This window comes from Hippoglossus stenolepis, chromosome 10 (genome assembly GCF_022539355.2).
Source record: "Hippoglossus stenolepis isolate QCI-W04-F060 chromosome 10, HSTE1.2, whole genome shotgun sequence".
Classification (NCBI taxonomy): Eukaryota; Metazoa; Chordata; class Actinopteri; order Pleuronectiformes; family Pleuronectidae; genus Hippoglossus; species Hippoglossus stenolepis.
In genome coordinates this window covers 23,292,855-23,314,099 of record NC_061492.1, presented here as the reverse complement: position 1 = coordinate 23,314,099, position 21,245 = coordinate 23,292,855, and the positions used below count along the sequence as shown (strand labels likewise).

The 21,245-nt window shown below is 42.6% G+C and overlaps 2 protein-coding genes across 3 annotated transcripts in view; one reads left to right on the top strand and one right to left on the bottom strand.

The window, feature by feature from the left end:
• LOC118116015 (histone H1) overlaps positions 1-21,245 on the bottom strand; it is a 311,666-nt gene that overhangs the window by 31,476 nt on the left and 258,945 nt on the right. The window lies entirely within an intron of this gene.
• Positions 1-21,245, top strand: part of LOC118116027 (histone H1-like) — a 444,527-nt gene that overhangs the window by 182,181 nt on the left and 241,101 nt on the right. The gene's annotated exons all lie outside the window — the stretch shown is intronic.

Sequence of the window (21,245 nt, the reverse complement as noted above, 5' to 3'; positions counted from 1 at the left end):
ACAGCACGTGGGAGTGTCTCCACGTTCATGAGTCCATTATTCTGCTGCTGACAGAGGTTGAACTGTAGAGCTCAACTGGAACATTTGGGGGGGTTAAGAAATGCAAGATGTCAGAAACTTTATGTTATTAGGGCCCGAGCACCTCCGGTGGGAGGCCCTATTGTATTTAGAAGGATTTGTATTTCCCTTTTGGGGCTTTTTCAGGGCCTAGACATGCTCAAATTGTTACCAAAGTTTGCAGGGAATTCAAAACCCCAAAAAGTAATTGTATTCTGGAGTAATTTGAAATGGGCGTGGAAAAATGGCTCAACAGCGCCATCTAAGGAAAAGCCCCTCAGTTAGCTTTCACCGATCTTCACAAAAATCGTAGCCCAGGTGTATCATGACCAGACAAACAAAAAAGGTCAGAGGTGCAATTGGAAAAAACGCAACAGGAAGCCCGCCATTTTGCATTTAGTGGCCATTTTGGCCATATTCCAAATTTTTACTTTGACGAACTTGTCCCAGGGCTTTCATCTGATCAACTTCAAATTGAGATGAATGTCATCACAACAAGATGGAGATAAAAACTAACTCAAAGATAGATTTTTCGTCACACGGTGTGACCGTGGCGTGGCGTCAAAGTTTGATTACAAGCCATCAAAACACGAGGTTCTGTATCTGGGACATACATGGTCCAATCGACTCCAAACTAGGAGATGACATCTACACAGAAATCTTGACTTAAAATCACAGTGCCCCCTGGTGGAAACAAGAAATGTCTTGTTTTTGGAACGTCTTACACTTGGAGGTATTCCTCCTCACCCACTGCTCGCAGCCATGTCAAACTGTATCAAATGGGTCTCAAGACATTGATAATGTAGGCATAACATTACTGTGACTTTTCGTCAAATGCCATAATAGTGGCGTGGCGTCAAAGTTCATCAACTCGCCGTGACACACGAAATTACTATAACTTCGGTGTTGGAGGTTCAACCTCCCTCAAACTACATTTGTGTAACAACAGCCCCCCCCTGCAGACATTCAGATGGTTTTAAGGAATGGGCGTGGCAAAATAACTGACTAGCGCCCCGAGGTGCTTGCGAGGTTGCATTTAGACCATGAATTGTCCTTTTTCCATTTTGCCGTGGAATATGGGCTGCCACATATGGAGTGGTGTATGCTGGAAGCCTGTCCACATCCTCCGCTGCAACAAGGTCGGAGTCTGGATAGAGGTTAGGGACGGCTGGAGCTGCTGCCTGCGCCCTCTGCAGCGGTAGCAGCTGAGTGTCCGACTGGTCATCAGGCTGCACCGCTGCTGGCTGTGGTTGTTCTCGTGGAGCTGAGTCCAGATCAGGGTGTAGTCGGAGACACTGAGACTTGGAGATTAGTTCAGTCCCTGATATTCACTTCAGTTAAACAACATTCATACGCTCCCCAATCCGGCACATTGCAGTTTAGTTTTGAGTTGCTATAACTGATTTAAACTCAGACTTCCCATGCTCGGAAAAACCACAGTCATCCTCTCTATTCTTAAACCTATTTTCTCAAATAGGTTGTCTCAGCAGTTGTGAACCCGACTCTTATTTTTTATCAATTTAAACTCTGGTAATGTAATTATTTTTCCATCTTTAAATCTAAATGTGGATGCTTATGTAGCAAGGTGGGCAAGCAGGGATAGTGAGAGGTTGCCACCTGGGGAATTTCACCTCCAGGAAATAACTCAAATATTGTAAGTGCAACAGCACAGGTTCGTTTAAATCACAGGGCAAGAGACGTGTTTAACTAGTAGAAAAGAACTTTAATATAACTCAAATAAATGAATAACCCAACAAGCAAAATGAAACAAACAAACAGAACACAAATTAACATGCAATAAAACACTTGACATGAGCAACACAGGGACAGGGCTGGGACTTACCACGGCGACGACAACCAAAGAAAAAAGGGAAGGATTAATAAACTCGCCACCCGTGACACAGCAAACCAACAAAACTGGTTGTGAAGAAAACCCCGCCACCAGGAATTGGGTCGCCGCCTCAGGCCCACAGCACCTGACCAACAATGAAAGGATGGTGTAGAGGTCCTCCATGGATGGTAGCTCCGTCCTGGTGATGTGTTGGGCAGACTTCACCACCCTCTGTAAAGCCTTACGGTTCAGGGCGGTGCAGCTGCCATACCAGGCGGTGATGCAGCCAGTCAGGATGCTCTCTATGGTGCACCTGTAGAAATTGCAGAGAATCCTGGCATCCATGTTGAGCCTCCGCAGCCTGCGGAGGAAGAAGAGCCGCTGTCTGGCCGTCTTCCTGATGGAGTCTGTGTGGTGGGTCCAGGTCAGGTCATCAATGATGTGGACCCCAAGGAACCTGAAGCTGCTGACTCGCTCCACCGTAGTCGGTAAGCGCAAGCGTGTACGTGTATTGTCTGAGAAACAAAATGGATATAATAGTTCAATGAATGATTACCTTTTTGTCTGCCTACCAACTAACTATGTTACAGTCAAAGTTGAGGGGTGTGGCTTATTGTTACATCAGAGTTTCCTTTGATCTATTAGTCACATCATAGTCCTTTAACCCCCTTTGTTTGAATTTCTTAAACCTCCTTTGCTTCAATTCCTTTAACCCCCTTTGCTTCAATTCCTTTAACCCCCTTTGCTTCAATTCCTTTAACCCCTTTGCTTCAATTCCTTTAAACTCCTTTGCTTCAATTCCTTTAAACTCCCTTGCTTCTTTTTCCCTTCCTATTATTTAAAGAGGCTCTTTATCTCAGAAAATTAACTAGTGAAGAGTCAGTCTGCACTAACCAGCGAATTGGTAGAACAAAGAAGATAAGAGATTTTTCATGAGAATTTGGAAAACACATCTTGAACAGCGAAAATAACACATTGAAACAAACAACAGTCGCAATGGAGATCACTCAGAGAGTGAAACAAATGGATATAAAGGTAGAGACTGTCCGCCCGTACTTCGAGTCCTTTTTTACGAAGATCAGTGCAGAGCAGTGGGAGCTGTTGAAGTCATGCAAACCGGATGAAGCTACAACATTTATGTTGGCAGATCTTCTGCTGAAGTTAATGACGACCGTTTCAAATGCCATTGCAAAGCGATGTCCCCTTGCACCCATGTCTGAGGAAGAAGTTCGGTCCATTCTGGGCGACACTCTCAACGACAGTCTTTCACCAGGCACAACAAAGTCTACGAGTTTGGATAAGCTCACAGACTTGGTTGTAGAGGAGGTGACGAAGACTGTCAACTCCACCTTGTCTGCAAGCTCCACCTGTGTGAGCTCTGAGAAGCCTATACCAACCCGCCTCATTAACCCTGCTAAAGTCCAGAAGATGATCTGTTATGCCTGCGAGACGTTAAAGGAAGATGCAAAAATCCAACTCTTGCTCGAGTGTCAATCGCGCAGGCGAAGTCGGGCCATTTCCTCAGAGGAACAGGACGCTTCATATGATCCCATTCGGATGTGTAGGACCTCTTCAAGCTCCCCCTCTTCAGGAGTCAGCTACAAGTCAGGTAGTTCCTCAGAGGGAGGTTCAACAACAAGCAGTATGGACAGTGGGAAGATGCTTGTCCAGGAAGCAATCAACAATAGTTTGACTGACATCACAGACTTCTTTGATGAGTTCCATGACAGCCTCTTTCTCAATTCATCGTTTTCTCCAGAGATTGATAAGGCATTAGATGAAATTATTGAGTCAATCAATAAGGAAAGCAAAAATGGAAAGGAATCTCCACAGCCAAACCTCTCAATCAGTGAAGGAATGAGGACGATCAATAGTCTTTTCATAAAGACTTTTGCCACAGCAGGGACGCTTCAAATACTGACAGGGGTTGCGAAAAATTCAAGGAGGAGACCAAAGTCAATAGGAGGCTGACGATACAGTCATTGATGGCTAATATTGACGCTGTGCTTCTGGAGAAGGAGAAGCCGGGAGGTGGAAATGAAAGTTCTGCATTCCCAACACTGAAAAAGCCTCCATCTGAAAAGGTTCTTGTATTCACAGAACAGCTTTCAGATCTCATCTATGCGTACATCACACCTGGAAGGAATTCAGACATTAGTTCAGGTGCAGCGAAAAAGGTGGCTGTTCCTAAGGCACACAGGGGCATATATGCAGAAATTCAGACCAGGGTGTTTTGTTTTCTGTCCTTGATAAGCTGGTGGCTGAACAACCAAGTTAACCGCCACACAAAAAGGGTGTCAGAGGCTTTCATGGCCATCGACTCACTGGAAACAAACAAGCAGTCATCCTCATTAGAGGTCAACAGCATTGAGGAGAAAGGATCGAAGCAGACTTCATCATCAGAGGTCAGTAGCAGTGAGAATACAAGATCGAAGCGGTCAACACCAGCAGTGTTCAGCAGCATTGAGGAGAAAAGATCGAAGCAGACTTCATCATCAGAGGTCAGCAGCGGAGGGAAGAAAAGACCGAAGAAGTCAACACCAGCAGTGTTCAGCAGCATTGAGGGGAAAAGATCGAAGCAGACTTCATCATCAGAGGTCAGCAGCAGTGAGAATAAAAGATTGAAGCAGTCAACACCAGCAGTGGTCAGCAGCATTGAGGGGAAAAGATCGAAGCAGTCATCATCATCAGAGTCCAACAGCATTGAGGAGAAAACATCGAAGCAGTCAACACCAGCAGTGGTCAGCAGCATTGAGGAGAAAAGATCGATGCAGTCATCATCATCAGAGGTCAGCAAAGATCAGGAGAACTCAGCATCATCAGACAGGAACTCCAGGGAGGAGATTGCAAAGATGCTGGCAGTAGACAGATATAAAATGTATGTCAGTGTTCTCTTGGACCAGCTCATATCACAAATCTATTATAAGGCAAAGGTGACCAGGACTGATGTCGACATAACAGACACAAGTCATCATCTGCTGGAGAGAATATGGGCCGAGGTCAAAGACATTGACTCAACTTTCATCCCCAAAACAATCCTTGACGAGGTCATTTTCAAGGAGTTGTGTAAGAAGTGGCCTTGTCCAGAGATGCTAATGGTTTCCTTTCTTTTAAGAGATCCAGAACTTGAGATATCAATTTGCTCCTCTTTGAAAAGACACCTGTGCAAAAAGCCTGGCTTCTTCTCCTCTTTCAGAGCAAGGTTCTCTTCCTTCTTCTGGAGATAAAAGGTGGATGATGTTATTCCGATAGCTTCACTTTCAAATTTAAATATTTTCTGAACAGTAACGGTGCACCAACACAGTAGACGCACCTAAAAGTTATTTATCATGCTGTGACATTACTGTATTGGTACAACCCTAAGCCTAACCCTAACCTTCATTGTTTGACTGATGAGGTTTTTGATTTTCTTTTCTCTCTCCTAATCACCTGTTCTACGAAATGAAGGGGCAAAGCATTTTCTTTTATTATCAATATTCTTCGATTATAATTACCTTTTACTAAGTCTAAAGTTTTGTGATGGGTTTTCTCCAGGTGCTCTGGTATCCCCACATTTATAATGAATAAAATGTATGAAATGGAATTATTTGCTCTCTTGTTGTGGCTTTCCTCCAGGTGCTCCGGTTCCCTCCCATATTTAAAACAGTTATTAAAAGATTCAAAATCGAATAATTTGTTCTCAGGATTTATTCCACTGAGACTAAAGTTTTGCTGTTTTACAAGCTGAAAATTCACTGTTTCACAGGTGCAAGTTTAGTTTCTTCCTTTAATTCATCAGCCATCAGCACCTTCACCTGAACTTAGCTCCAACAAGCTGTATAAGGCAGAGTAGAGTGACCTCATTATGGCTGGTGATCAAATAGCGATAGTAAGCATCTAACTGTCAGATATTTTCAGAATAAGACAGTTGCTGCTGACTATCACCGTAAATCGATACAGTGTTACTTGATTGTGTTTGTCTTAATTTTGAAGGAAATTTGAGATCTCAACTAATTCAATTTTGGAGTTAAATTTCTGCAGGAAGATGGAAATATTACAACTGCAACATATTTTGTATATCTCACTTATGTAAAAAGCATCAAGAGTTTATATGATTTAATATATAGGATAAGATGTAGAATATCCCTTGTACGTCTGAAGGTCTTCTGCACAAATTACCACAAACAAAACATTAGATCTTAGCAGGTGTTAGGGGCCACCAGCGGATGTTAGGGACATAACTTCAGTTGTGCACCTTAGCGTCATCAAGTGTTTTGACCTTCTGATCAATGATACAGGCCGAACTTGAGGGTATTCTATGAAAATTCTATGATTATATTTATATACATTTCCAAAGTTGGAGGACCTTAAAATATGTTGGGAAAGGGACTTTGATCATGTGATCCCAGAAGATAACTGTAAAAAAACTTCTTTGAGTCATGGTATGGTCATAGATTAAACAGAGTATTTTGGACTGATTACCGCCATCTACTGAGTTGGTGCACCGTTCCTAGAGGTACTGCAATACAAGGTCGATCCAAATGGATTCAAGATTCAAGATTCAAGAGTTTATAGTCAAATGCACAACAATTACATTAAGCAGTCGCTGGCAATGAAATGAGTGGGTCACAGGCTCTCTTATAGCAATGCTCCGAATATTACAAGCAAAAAAATATTGAATAAAATAATATAAAATAGAATATCAAAAATTTAAAATAGAAAATAAAATATATATATCTAAATATATATACACCTAAAGAAAAAAAACAATAGTGCAATTATGTGCAATAGTGCAAATATGCTAAGGTGCTGGTTTAGTGGAGTTATTGCAGATTGGAGGAGTTTAAAAGTCTTATGGCCTGGGGGATGAAACTGTCTCTGAGCCTGGTGGTGCGGGCCCGGATGCTGCGGTACCGTCGGCCAGACGGCAGCAGGCAAAACAGTTTATGGTTTCCTTTGATCTATTAGTCACATCATAGTCCTTTAACCCCCTTTGTTTGAATTTCTTAAACCTCCTTTGCTTCAATTCCTTTAAACTCCTTTGCTTCAATTCCTTTAACCCCCTTTGCTTCAATTCCTTTAAACTCCTTTGCTTCAATTCCCTTTCTATTCTTTAAAGGTGCTCTTTATCTCAGAAAAATAAGAAGTGAAGAATCAGTCTGCACTAACCAGCGAATTGGTAGAACAAAGAAGATAAGAGATTTTTCATGAGAATTTGGAAAACACATCTTGAACAGCGAAAATAACACGTTGAAACAAACAACAGTCGCAATGGAGATCACTCAGAGAGTGAAACAAATGGATATAAAGGTAGAGACTGTCCGCCCGTACTTCGAGTCCTTTTTTACGAAGATCAGTGCAGAGCAGTGGGAGCTGTTGAAGTCATGCAAACCGGATGAAGCTACAACATTTATGTTGGCAGATCTTCTGCTGAAGTTAATGACGACCGTTTCAAATGCCATTGCAAAGCGATGTCCCGATGCACCCTTGTCTGAGGAAGAAGTTCGGTCCATTCTGGGCGACACTCTCAACGACAGTCTTTCACCAGGCACAACAAAGTCTAAGAGTTTGGATAAGCTCACAGACTTGGTTGTAGAGGAGGTGACGAAGACTGTCAACTCCACCTTGTCTGCAAGCTCCACCTGTGTGAGCTCTGAGAAGCCTATACCAACCCGCCTCATTAACCCTGCTAAAGTCCAGAAGATGATCTGTTATGCCTGCGAGACGTTAAAGGCAGATGCAAAAATCCAACTCTTGCTCGAGTGTCAATCGCGCAGGCGAAGTCGGGACATTTCCTCAGAGGAACAGGACGCTTCATATGATCCCATTCGGATGTGTAGGACCTCTTCAAGCTCCCACTCTTCAGGAGTCAGCTCCAAGTCAGGTAGTTCCTCAGAGGGAGGTTCAACAACAAGCAGTATGGACAGTGGGAAGATGCTTGTCCAGGAAACAATCAACAATAGTTTGACTGACATCACAGACTTCTTTAATGAGTTCAATGACAGCCTCTTTCTCAATTCATCGTTTTCTCCAGAGATTGATAAGGCTTTAGATGAAATTATTGAGTCAATCAATAAGGAAAGCAAAAATGGAAAGGAATCACCACAGCCAAACCTCTCAATCAGTAAAGGAATGAGGACGATCAATAGTCTTTTCATAAAGACTTTTGCCACAGCAGGGACGCTTCAAATACTGACAGGGGTCGCGAAAAAATTCAAGGAGGAGACCAAAGTCAATAGGAGGCTGACGATACAGTCATTGATGGCTAGTATTGACGCTGTGCTTCTGGAGAAGGAGAAGCCCGGAGGTGGAAATGAAAGTTCTGCATTCCAAACACTGAAAAAGCCTCCATCTGAAAAGGTTCTTGTATTCACAAAACAGCTTTCAGATCTCATCTATGCGTACATCGCACCTGGAAGGAATTCAGACATTAGCTCAGGTCCAGTGAAAAAGGTGGCTGTTCCTATGGCACACAGGGGCATATATGCAGAAATTCAGACCAGGGTGTTTTGTTTTCTGTCCTTGATAAGCTGGTGGCTGAACAACCAAGTTAACTGCCACACAAAAAGGGTGTCAGAGGCTTTCATGGCCATCGACTCACTGGAAACAAACAAGCAGTCATCATCATCAGAGGTCAGAAGCATTGAGGAGAAAACATCGAAGCAGTCAACATCATCAGAGGTCAGCAGCGGAGGGAATGAAAGACTGAAGAAGTCAACACCAGCAGTGTTCAGCAGAATTGAGGAGAAAGGATTGAAGCAGACAAGATCATCAGAGGTCAGCAGCATTGAGGAGAAAGGATCGAAGCAGACGTCATCATCAGAGGTCAGCAAAGAAAAGGAGAACTCAGCATCATCAGACAGGAACTCCAGGGAGAAGATTGCAAAGATGCTGGCAGCAGACAGATGTAAAATGTATGTCAGTGTTCTCTTGGACCAGCTCATCACACGAATCTATAATAAGGCAAAGGTGACCCGGACTGATGTCGACATAACAGACACAAGTCATCATCTGCTGGAGAGAATATGGGCCGAGGTCAAAGACATTGACTCAACTTTCAACCCCAACACAATCCTTGACGAGGTCATTTTCAAGGAGTTGTGTAAGAAGTGGCCTTGTCCAGAGATGCTATTGGTTTCCTTTCTTTTAAGAGATCCAGAACTTGAGATATCAATTAGCTCCTCTTTGAAAAGACACCTGTGCAAAAAGCCTGGCTTCTTCTCCTCTTTCAGAGCAAGGTTCTCTTCCTTCTTCCGGAGATAAAAGGTGGATGATGTTATTCCGATAGCTTCACTTTCAAATTTAAATATGTTTTCTCCAGGTGCTCCTGTTATCCCCACATTTATAAAAATGAATAAAATGTATAAAATGGAATTATTTGCTCTCAGTATTTATTCCACTCAGACTTAAGTCTTGTTGTGGCTTTTCTCCAGGTGCTCCGGTTCCCTCTGTCGTGTTCTTTTATCCTTAGGTATGAGAAGGGTCGGTCTTGGTTCAAAAAGTATTTATTTAGAAGCAATGAAAAGGTACAGCATAGCTATGGGCACTCAATGCACAGCCTCGGCTTTTAGTCAGTAGCTCAGGATAGTCAAGAGTCGCCCCGAACGGATGACAGGTGCAATATTTATAATAGTAGGTTGAAGGTGTGGTCCCAGCATCTTGGAACTGGAATCCACCAATGATGAGGAGCTGCTCCCAGGTTCGTCCCTCCTTTGATAGTAGCTGGGCAAATCTTCACATTCTGACAGTGTTAAGTTTTGTGTATTAAGAAAAAGCCTTTATCCGGCTGAAGCTTTGTGAGTCTTCAGTAGTTTTGCAGACACAGTGTTTTTGTTCATTGGAGTGAGAAACATTGTGTTTCTGTTTTATCGACTGTATGTTCTGTGTGTGTAAGCATGCGTATTTATCAGACAAGACAACGCCTTTCCTATCTGGCCTTCAGAAGCTGGGGCAGCTGCTTGATTTCTTTCTAAGGCATAGGTCACAGTGTCTTAATGAGCACAGTGCATTCATGTATGTGTGATGTTGAATAAAGCTAAAGGAATACTGTAATATATATAAAGGTTTATGTATGAGAACAAGTTTAAGTACAGTGTTATTGTATGCCACGGATTACAGTCTTAACACCTCCCATATTTAAAACAATTATTAAAAGATTCAAAATCGAATAATTTGTTCTCAGGATTTATTCCACTGAGACTAAAGTTTTGCTGTTTTACAAGCTGAAAATTCACTGTTTCACAGGTGCAAGTTTAGTTTCTTCCTTTAATTCATCAGCCATCAGCACCTTCACCTGAACTTAGCTCCAACAAGCTGTATAAGGCAGAGTAGAGTGACCTCATTATGGCTGGTGATCAAATAGCGATAGTAAGCATCTAACTGTCAGATATTTTCAGAATAAGACAGTTGCTGCTGACTATCACCGTAAATCGATACAGTGTTACTTGATTGTGTTTGTCTTAATTTTGAAGGAAATTTGAGATCTCAACTAATTCAATTTTGGAGTTAAATTTCTGCAGGAAGATGGAAATATTACAACTGCAACATATTTTTTATATCTCACTTATGTAAAAAGCAACAAGAGTTTATATGATTTAATATATAGGATAAGATGTAGAATATCCCTTGTACGTCTGAAGGTCTTCTGCACAAATTACCACAAACAAAACATTAGATCTTAGCAGGTGTTAGGGGCCACCAGTGGATGTTAGGGACATAACTTCAGTTGTGCACCTTAGCGTCATCAAGTGTTTTGACCTTCTGATCAATGATACAGGCCGAACTTGAGGGTACGCTGAGGATAAAGGTAAATCTGACTGGCTGCTGGGTATTATGGCAGTACTATGAAAGCCATGTGGCTGCTCAGTAGATCAGACATCATTACCTCTTTAGCCTTTTTAAACTAAACTCTGTAGCATTTTAGAACATAGGACAAGATGGAGAATATTCCTTGTACGTTCGACCGCAGCAATTAATGCCTATTGCCAGTTGATGTTAGCGGATGTTAGTGACCACCAGCGGATGTTAGGGACATATCTTCAGTTGTGTACCTGAGCGTCATCAGGTGTTTAGGCCTTTTAATCACAAGACATCCTCTTTTAAGGCAGGCCCACCACAGGTTGATCAGACCTGGGTGCATGTCCCTAGCATATTGGGGCCAGTTGGGATCTTTCCTCCTGATCCAGAGCCATTGGCTGCAGCGTTCTGCAGTGTGTGATGTTTCTTTTATGGTCCGGCGCAGGGCTTGTCGATGGATCTCCAGATCTTTGTGCAACCTAATGGTGCAGCCAACCTCCACAGGGCAAGCTATTGCTTTCCAGCCACATTGCTGTGCCTCAAATGCAAGGTCTGCATACCACAGCCTTTTCCTCTCATTTGCGTCATCAACATTATCCACCTAGGGTACTGTCAATTCTAAAAAGTAGACGATGCACAGGGTATTAGACCAGATTATCAGGTCAGGTCTTAGGGTGGTAGTGACAATATGTGATGGGACTGTAAGTCGCTGGCCCACATCCACCAGCATCTCCCAGTCTCGGACTTGCTCCAACTGACCACTACTGGCCAGTGGAGGAGGCCCTCTCTTTCCCTGTTCCCTCTCGCGGATAAATGTTGTCCTTGAATATGGGCTGCCACATATGGAGTGGTGTATGCTGGAAGCCTGTCCACATCCTCCGCTGCAACAAGGTCGGAGTCTGGATAGAGGTTAGGGACGGCTGGAGCTGCTGCCTGCGCCCTCTGCAGCGGTAGCAGCTGAGTGTCCAACTGGTCATCAGGCTGCACCACTGCTGGCTGTGGTTGTTCTCTTGGTGGAGCTGAGTCCAGATGTTGAATAAAGCTAAAGGAATACTGTAATATATATAAAGGTTTATGTATGAGAACAAGTTTAAGTACAGTGTTATTGTATGCCACGGATTACAGTCTTAACAAATCCCTCCTTTCACACCATTTCATGGTGTGAACAACTTATTGGGGATCATCCACGAACTCCTCAACCTCCATCTCATTCAATGCAAACCCATCATTGTCATCACCACTCAACAAAGGCAACTGATAGGGTGGGGGATGGGGCATGTTTTCCTTGGTCAGAGCCGTGGTGATGAGTCTGTTGAGCAAGGTCCTAAAGCAAGGGATGCAGCAGCAGCCACAGGTGACTAGGATAGCTGCAAAGATAGCTAGGGAGAGGAGGCAGGATGCATGGAAACATAACATTTTATAAGTTTTAGATCTTTTTCAGAAAGGCACTTGATCAAATTCTTGTTGCAAATTATCAACAAGATTAAGGAAAATTCTATTTGGTAGAAGGCACATAAAAAAAAAAAACACACGAGGAAAAGACATGGAGGGTGTAAACAAACATGAACAGACCATTTTCAAACTTTGAATCACAGACAAAATGGCAATCACGACTCTATCCCAACACAGTGATGAAAAGTTGTATTTCTGATGATGGTTTAAGAACTTCAATGTAAAGTTAAAGGTGCGAGGAGTATTAAAGGGCCCTCGCTCCTTGGATAGATCAGCACATGTAGGTGAAACAATGGATTCTACTTCTATTCTACAAAACGTCTGCTTTGTAAATGGAGAACGAGACGGTGTGTAACATTTCAAGTAGAGTGAAAACGGAATGGGCAGAAAGAGACAAAGATTCTAGCAATATGAGAATTCATTATTATTCTAACCCAAATGAATTGGCTTTTTGAGAGCTTTAACATGCTCAAAAGGTTATGAAACTTTGCTGAAAATTAGAAAGTGGTGAAAATGTACGTATTCTGGAGTACTTTGAAATGGGCGTGGCAAAATGGCTCAACAGCGCCACCTGGAACGCAGCCCCTAGGTTTCCCTTTGACCGATCTTCACAAAAAACGTAGGCCAGGTGTATCGTGACCAGTCATACAAAAAAGTCTCAAGGAGCATTATGAAAAACGCAACAGGAAGCCTGCCATTTTGCATTTAGTGGCCATTTTGGCCATATTCCACATCTTTACTTTGACGAACTTGTCCCAGGGCTTTCATCTGATCAACTTCAAATTGAGATGAGTATCATCACAACAAGATGGAGATCAAAACTAACTCAAAGATCGATTTTTCATCACACGGTGTGACCGTGGCGTGGCGTCAAAGTTTGATTACACGCCATCAAAACACGAGATTCTGTATCTCGGACATACATGGTCCAATCGAGTCCAAACTAGACATGTAAGACAAGAGTCCCGGCCTGATGACATCTACATAGAAATCATGACTCAAAATCACAGCGCCACCTGCTGGCTAAAGGAAGTGACATGTTTTATACTTTGATGAACTGCTCCTGGCTGCTTTACAATATACAGCTCAAAAGAGCTCAGTCAAGTCATTGGATCATGGTCAGAATTGTGACATTTCCTCAAACAGTGTAAACATTGAGGTGCGGCAAAGATTCATCCTTCGCCAAAGGAGACGATGTTGTCATAACTCCAGTGTGCATTGTCCTATCACTACCAAACTGCTGTCTCATGATCAGAGACCAAGCCTGAACAGCTCTATGTGTCAATATTTCCTCAGTGTCATAGCGCCACCTACTGATTCGCCATGAAACAGGAAGTACTTTGTAAATCTACTCTGCACTATCCAACCGGCTCCGAACTACTGACCTATGATCACAATCCTGACCTGAACAGCTCCATATATTAATATTAGTTCAGGGTCATAGCGCCACCTACTGATCAGTGTGATAATTAAGTTGTTGTAACATTGTCCAATTGACACAAAATTGTTCACGCTACATCAGAGCCCCTACTTGAACAGATATATTAGTCCGTAGGTAATAATAGTGAAGGCGCCACCTACTGGCAACAGGAAGTAAGCTTTGTTTTACAACTATCATTCGATTTACATAAAATGTTCACAGTGTGATGTGCAATTGATAGCGTGGACCGTAATGAGCAATTACCAGGCAAGAATCGACATCGCATGGCGGACGCAGGAAGTGAAGCATTTATCCTTGCCGCAGTGCGCAAAACGCATGCAACGCGGAGACGTGCGCTTGGTCATTGATCGCTCTCTCCACCGACCGCAACAGGCTTCGAAATGCGTGTGCTCGGGCCCGTCAGTGCTACAACGTAGCCCTAGTTATTATTTATGTTGGTATCACATTAGTATCATTTAAAACAATCTGAAACTAGGGCTACGTTGTAGCACTAACGGGCCCGAGCACAGGCATTTTGAAGCCTGTTGCGGTTAGTGGAGAGAGCGATCAATAGGGCCTCCCACCGTTCGGTGCTCGGGCCCTAATTAGTTGCTTTTAATTGATAAGTGATTTTATATCATTATAGACAGTAAGATAGATGAAATATTGCTGCCAATTCAGATGTAAAGTAAACCCTCTATAATTACGATAATTGCTCCTATATATATGTTGATATGTATGTATATATGTGCTTTTTTCAAAGTTATAGATCGTGTGTGTGTTTTTGTGTTATAGATTCTGTCAGTACATTTCCATAGATATGTTCCCTGCACTAATAGTTTGTTTTAATGGTGTAGTTCATTTGTGCATCGCTCCAGAGAACGAAGTTGCCCTGTGAACTTCAGGAAGCCATAATGAAATGGGAGAAGTTAAAGCCTCCGGAGTCAGATGATCCCATGTGCTGCTGCGAGTGTGATATCTACCAGTACGGATGCTGCTGTGACTGTGAAGATCTGGACGAGGCCTTTAACAGGTTAGAAGAAGTATGACCTTTAATGAGACACAAAAGGGTCACAAGGTGATTTACAGACATCAAATACAATTTAGATGCAATTCTCAATATCACATTTTAGCCATAATTGTTCCAAAAGCTAAAAAAAGTACTTGTTAGAATAAAACCATGTAAATAACCATGCATGGTGATTATGACAGATGAGTGTCACCACAGGAAACATTGCACATGGGAGATTTTTTGTGAACAAGCTCAGCTAAAATATCCTTTGGGATAATGGGGGTCACATATCTCTGACTCGGTTATTTTGGGCATCAAGGACTCAAAGGTTTTGGAATCCCTGCTTTAGTACAATAAACTTCAGGCCGAGTGAAGAAATGTCCTCATATCATCTTATTAGTTTGATCAATGAAAGTGTATTAGCATCATTCCTAATTAAGTTTTTTTATTTTCAAGTGTTTGTAACTCTGCCTGAATGTGTGCGCTGCAGGTGGCTGAGACACAAACCCCCTCACAGCGGATGTCACTCTCTTGTTCTCGGGGCCCTGATTGACAACCTGGAGATCTCCATGATCCCGGGCCTGGTGCTGCTGCCTCTGCTGCTCCGGGCCGCAGCGCTGCACTACCTGCTGGGCATCATCATCCTGACAGCTCTGCCCAGCCTGGTCCTCTGGTACTACTACGCCACACACCGCAAGAGGAGACGCACCCTCTTCTTCCTTACTCTGGCGCTGTTCTCTCTGGCCTACATGTATTACCTCTTCATCACAGAGATTCTACCGCGTGGGGACGTCAGCCATCTGCAGCTGTGCACTGTGACTGCTGGCATGATCCTCACCATCGGATCTCTTATTCAAACCAAGAGAGGCCCAGGGTTTCACACCACCTCCTATCACAGCCAGAGTGAGGAGGTTAACAAGGACTCTACACATCTTAATGGATCCATCCAATCAGCGGCCTCCTCCTCCTCTCCTCCTGCCCTGACAGAAAAGTGGAGCAGATGCTTTGTGTGCAAAACAATGCGACCCCTGCGGGCCGGACACTGTCGAACCTGTGGATCCTGCGTCAAGCATCTGGACCACCACTGTGTCTGGTGGGTTGGATTTGATATTATAACATTTTTATACTTCTTTGAATTGTACATTCACACCACATCATGAAAGTGAATATTGAATTATGACAGATTAGATAACTGCCCTGTAATTACACAACAACGTTCATGTCTTAAGCAAAGACTGCTACTGTACCCACTGGTTTCCTCAGGGCCGTGCACAGACATTTTGGGGAGCGGGGGCTCAAGTGAAAAACTCTTTGCATCCAAAGATTGATTTTTAAATGGAAACTGCTCCCAGCAAAAATGTCTTGAAATGTAAACTTGAACTAGAAAACTGGTAAACTGGGATCTGTCTCAGGCCAACCAAGAAGACAGGGTGTCTATTTGTTTGTGAGCTTTATCAGACACTTTCCTGAACTGCACACTGCCAAGAACATTAAAGATGATGATGTCAGTTTTATAAATCTCTTTATACCTCATGCACAGTTTCTGAATTGTTTCATTGTCTGCAATAGACTTACAACCTCAAAGACAAAAGAATAAAATGTATATATGATGTTAATCTTCCTGTTTATTATTCACATTTACTATATAGATAGAAACTTCAGAACCAACCATGATATACTGTGAGTATACTGAATCTATTACCACCAAACTAGAATAACCCACATGATAGTCTGACCAGGAAATATTCAATAGACTTTCAAATGTAAACTTCAAATACTAAGTAAGTAACGTAACGTGACGTAACATAACGTAACGTAAAGTAACGTAAAGTAACGTAAAGTAACATAAAGTAACGTAACGTAACGTAACGTAAAGTAACGCCACGCCACGTCACGTCACGTCACGTCACTTTACGTTACGTTACTTTACGTTACTAAAAGTACAACAGTAACAAAAGTAACTAAAAGTACAAAAGTAACCATCTTGTTTAAATGACACTCATCTCAATATGAAGTTGATCTGATGAAAGCCCTACGACAAGTTCGTCAAAGTAAAAATGTGAAAAATGGCCACTAAGGTCAAAATGGCGGGCTTCCTGTTTGGTCTAGCATATCTATCCAAGAGACTTATTTGTTTGTTATGAGAAGACACATGTCCCTAATGGTTTTTTGTACATGTCCGCAACTCGTGGTGCTGGGGCTGCCCTTTAGGGGGCGCTAGTCAGTTATTTTGCCACACCCATTCCTTAAAACCATATGAATGTCTGCAGGGGGTGTTGCTACACAAATGTAGTTTGAGGGAGATAGACCAATGAACACGGAAGTTACAGCAATTTTGTGTGTCACAGCAAGTCGATGAACTTTAACGCCACGCCATTAATATGGCGTTTGACGAAAAGTCACAGTAATCTTATGCCTACATTATCAATGTCTTGAGACCCTTTTGCCACAGTTTGACATGGCTGCGGTCAGTGGATGAGGAGGAATACTTCCAAGTGTAAGACATGCAAAAAACAAGACATTTCCTGTTGCCACCAGGGGGCGCTGTGTTTTTAAGTCATGATTTCTGTGTAGATGTCATCAGGCCGGGACTTTTGTCTTACATGTCTAGTTTGGACTCGATTCGACCAAATATGTCAGAGATACAGAACCTCGTGTTTTGATGGCGTGTAATCAAACTTTGACGCCACGCCACGGTCACACCGTGTGACGAAAAATCGATCTTTGAGGTAGTTTTCATCTCCATCTTGTTGTGATGACACGCATCTCCATATGAAGTTGATCTGATGAAAGCCCTGGGACAAGTACATCAAAGTAAAAATGTGGAAAATGGGCAATATGGCCACTAAAGTCAAAATGGCGGGCTTCCTGTTTCTTTTTTCCAATTGCACCTCTGACCTTTTTTGTTTGTCTGGTCATGATACACCTGGGCTACGATTTTTGTGAAGATCGGTGAAAGCTAACTGAGGGGCTTTTCCTTAGATGGCGCTGTTGAGCCATTTTTCCACGCCCATTTCAAATTACTCCAGAATACAATTACTTTTTGGGGTTTTGAATTCCCTGCAAACTTTGGCAACAATTTGAGCATGTCTAGGCCCTGAAAAAGCCCCAAAAGGGAAATACAAATCCTTCGAAATACAATAGGGCCTCCCACCGGAGGTGCTCGGGCCCTAATAAAGCAACCTGATAAATACACAGCTCTAAATGTTAAAGGTTAAGTGTGTAACAAGTATCAAACTCAGTGCTCCTCAGCTCCCCCCTCCCTTCCTGAGTGAGAGGAGAGCTACGGTGGCCCTAGTATTTCAAAATGTCTACGACAGCATCAAGCATTACATTACATTACATTACATAAGTGCATTCAACCATGCGGGTAAAAACCCAGAACCCAGAACAACAAGATTCAAGAAAGTACAATTTTCTTCAAGAAAGCAAAACTACAAAGTGCTCTAAATAAGTGCCATTTAAGTGCTATTAAATTGTTAGTTTAAACTTTTATTCAAGGTATAGTCAGAAGAGGTGTGTTTTTAGTTTGCGGCGGAAGCATTCTTCTATCCAGTGATGAGGTGTCTTTTTTAGATCGATATATTCACAAATGTTGATTGTATGTTTAGTCTGTAAACTGTCGTTGATAGTGTACATGGATATAAGTGTTACTGCGCAAAGGCAGCGCTCTATTACTGACGTTTGGTAGTAGTAGCTGAATGCTAATGCAAGCTAACGTTAGCAAACCAGTTATTTCATTGAATATGATCAGTCTTTAACAGCAAGGCAGCGTTAGCAGGAACTGTGTATTTCCCCTTAAAGAATGAAACAGCTGAGAGATTCAGAGAGGTGAAAGGGAGAGGAAGAGGAAGAAGAAGAGGTAGAGGTCAGAGAGGCAGTGGCAGAGGAGCTGTGAGGGACAGACGAGGGAGAGCTGGAGCAGCTGCTGCGAGGGAGGAGGAGGAGGAGGAGGAGGAGAGAGTGGAAATACAACAAAGAAACTCAGTATTTTCAGCAAGTTATTTTATTATATTCCTACATTGTCTGTGTGATATCCACAAGATAAAACTTATTTTATACCGCATCTCTGTGTTTACATCTTACTGAGTAATGCTCCTGTAATATTATCTGAGACACCACTGAATGAATACTACATAGTTATAGTACATTAGAGGAATATGTTGACATGTAGACCTGTTATTGTTCTCAATATGTTGGATGAAAACGTTAGAGTCTACAACTAATCACTGAAATAATAATTTAGCCAAAATAATATAACAAATACAGCAAATAATAAAGCCATGTCTGTGTTTCTCCTCCTTTATGCTTCCAGAGACTTATTCAGGAGATGAGGCTAGAAGAGTACAGAGAGCTGACCAACCAACTCCTGGAGAGGCAGCCAGGGTTACTCTTTGATGCCTTGACAATGCTTCAGCACAGGCATGGTGACCCACCTTTGGCCATAGGGGTACTTGTGGTAACTGTAGGGACATGCCTACAGACAGGGAGAAGAAATACTGTGGCCAGGATCATGAAAACTGTGTGAGTCGACTACCACACCTCTCCCAGTACTGCCTAGATGAACGTTTTTTTATCAATTCACAGGCATTACCTGGGAGGATGTTACGGTACTAGGCTATATTAGAGAACCCTGGGGATGACAACAGGGAGCAGCGTTATGCGGCCTATCGCCAACTTTATTTATTGGCAACATGGCTCTTTAGGTCGGGGAAACCGTCTTATCATCCCCAGCTGCTGTGTTCGTAGGATCAGAGACATGTTCCCTGATCCACAAGGACAGTACACAGGTTTCATTCCTGGCCTCTGAGTTTTCTTTCAGGCCCTCTGGAATCTTCATTTAGTATCTGTAGTATTCACACACCTGCATAAGCATCTTCAGAGCATCACACATACAATATATGGACATGACTATTATTTATCTTGTTTATTTTCCTATTTCAATTTAAAAATCTGTTTAAATTTGACCATTATATTTGTATTACTATTTTTGTTTTAACATTTTCTCAATTGAGTTTATGCTATGATATACTGATTTATATGGTTAGTAATTTATGTTTGTTGAATTGAGTTTATACTACAATGTTAATTGCAATAATAAAAAAGAACTAAAGAAATTCCATAGATTAGCTGTATTTCTTTTGTACATAAGATACACATTTATCAACAAGTTGGTGTTTCTGAGATGCATCATGATTCAGCTTTACCCTCTGCGGGCATCTGGACGAAGGCATAGCCACCTCCTCTTTGGAAGATTGTTCATCACCTGCTCCCTGGAGTAGTGGTCCTGTGGCACAAAGTATTCATATCAGGGCCGGCCCTGGCAATGTTGGATCCCTAGGCGAGATTTCAGATTGGATAGGAAATGCTATACATTATTTATTTCATATGCTTTCAAATAGCCTGTCAAATTGTCCTGCATCCCCAAGAACTTTTGGACTGTGTACAGATGCAAACACAGACAGACAAAAATGTAGGCTATAAATTTGTTTTTAAATATATAATAAAAAATATAAATATAAAAATATAAAAAAAAGTACTGACAGCTAGCTAGCTATTCATGTCGACAAAAATAAACATTAATGATGTGCAATTCTCGTGTGAGCAGCCGCATGGCTGTTTACACAGGAAGCCCATTTCGCCACGCCGGTTCAGGGGGTAAATGATGATGGTCTTCACATGTGACTGACCTACGCAAGCCTATAGATGCCACCCCCCCACAATAGATGGCGTGCTTGTGTGTGTCTGTCTGTTTAGACACAACTGACAAATGTGTGGAAAAACTACATAATTAAAGATGGGGAAATTTCATCATGTGGGGGCAAAAATCGGGGAAATTGAAACTCTGGGAGAACAGCAGGGAAATCAAAAGTATGGGATGCTTATTTGATCATTTATATAATATATAATGTATCACTTATATCGTTAAATATCGATTTTCAGTGTGTTTTCTTGCCCAATTCGCTCGTGGCGAGGGGAAAAAATAGAACAGACCCTGAAACCATCGCTGCAGATCTCAAGCCGGCTGCAGATCGCAAACTGGCTGCGGTGCTTCCGGGGACTTCCCGGCGTCTCACAGCGCTTCACTGCCGGTGTGAACAGCCCGATTGATTAACATGGGCGCGGAAAGGAGGCGCACAGCTTTTCGAGGCGCTTTACGACGCTTCTGCCTCCGGTGTGTCCCCGGGGTTAGAGGATGATGGTGTGACGTCACTGCATTGGTTAACATTGCATGTATCACGTCATGATAAATCAGCCTCTTGTGGCGCCCTCTCGGCATTTTGCGCCCTAGGCAACCGCCTATGCCAGGAGCCGCCCCTGATTCATATATTTAACAATTTTATTCAGGTCTTTTAAAGGGGACATAGCATGCAAATTCCACTTTGTTAGTGCTTCTACACATTAATGTGGGTATCTGGCATGTCTACCAACCCAAAAACTCTGGAAAAAAAACACTTGCGCGTTTTGTTATGGTTCCTCTAAGTCAGAAACGTCATGCTTGAGTGACTGGAATGAGCTTCCTGGGTTTTGTGTCGTAACAATACACTGGAAGTCTCCCTACATGGCCTTGGCCCACCCCCCACCTGCGCAGCCGCCTGGCTGTTCACACGGGACGTGCATTTCTCCGCTGGTCAGCCCCATAGACTGTATATATAAGGTCAGCCCGCGATTCTGCTTTCTCTGCTTGTTGTTGTACC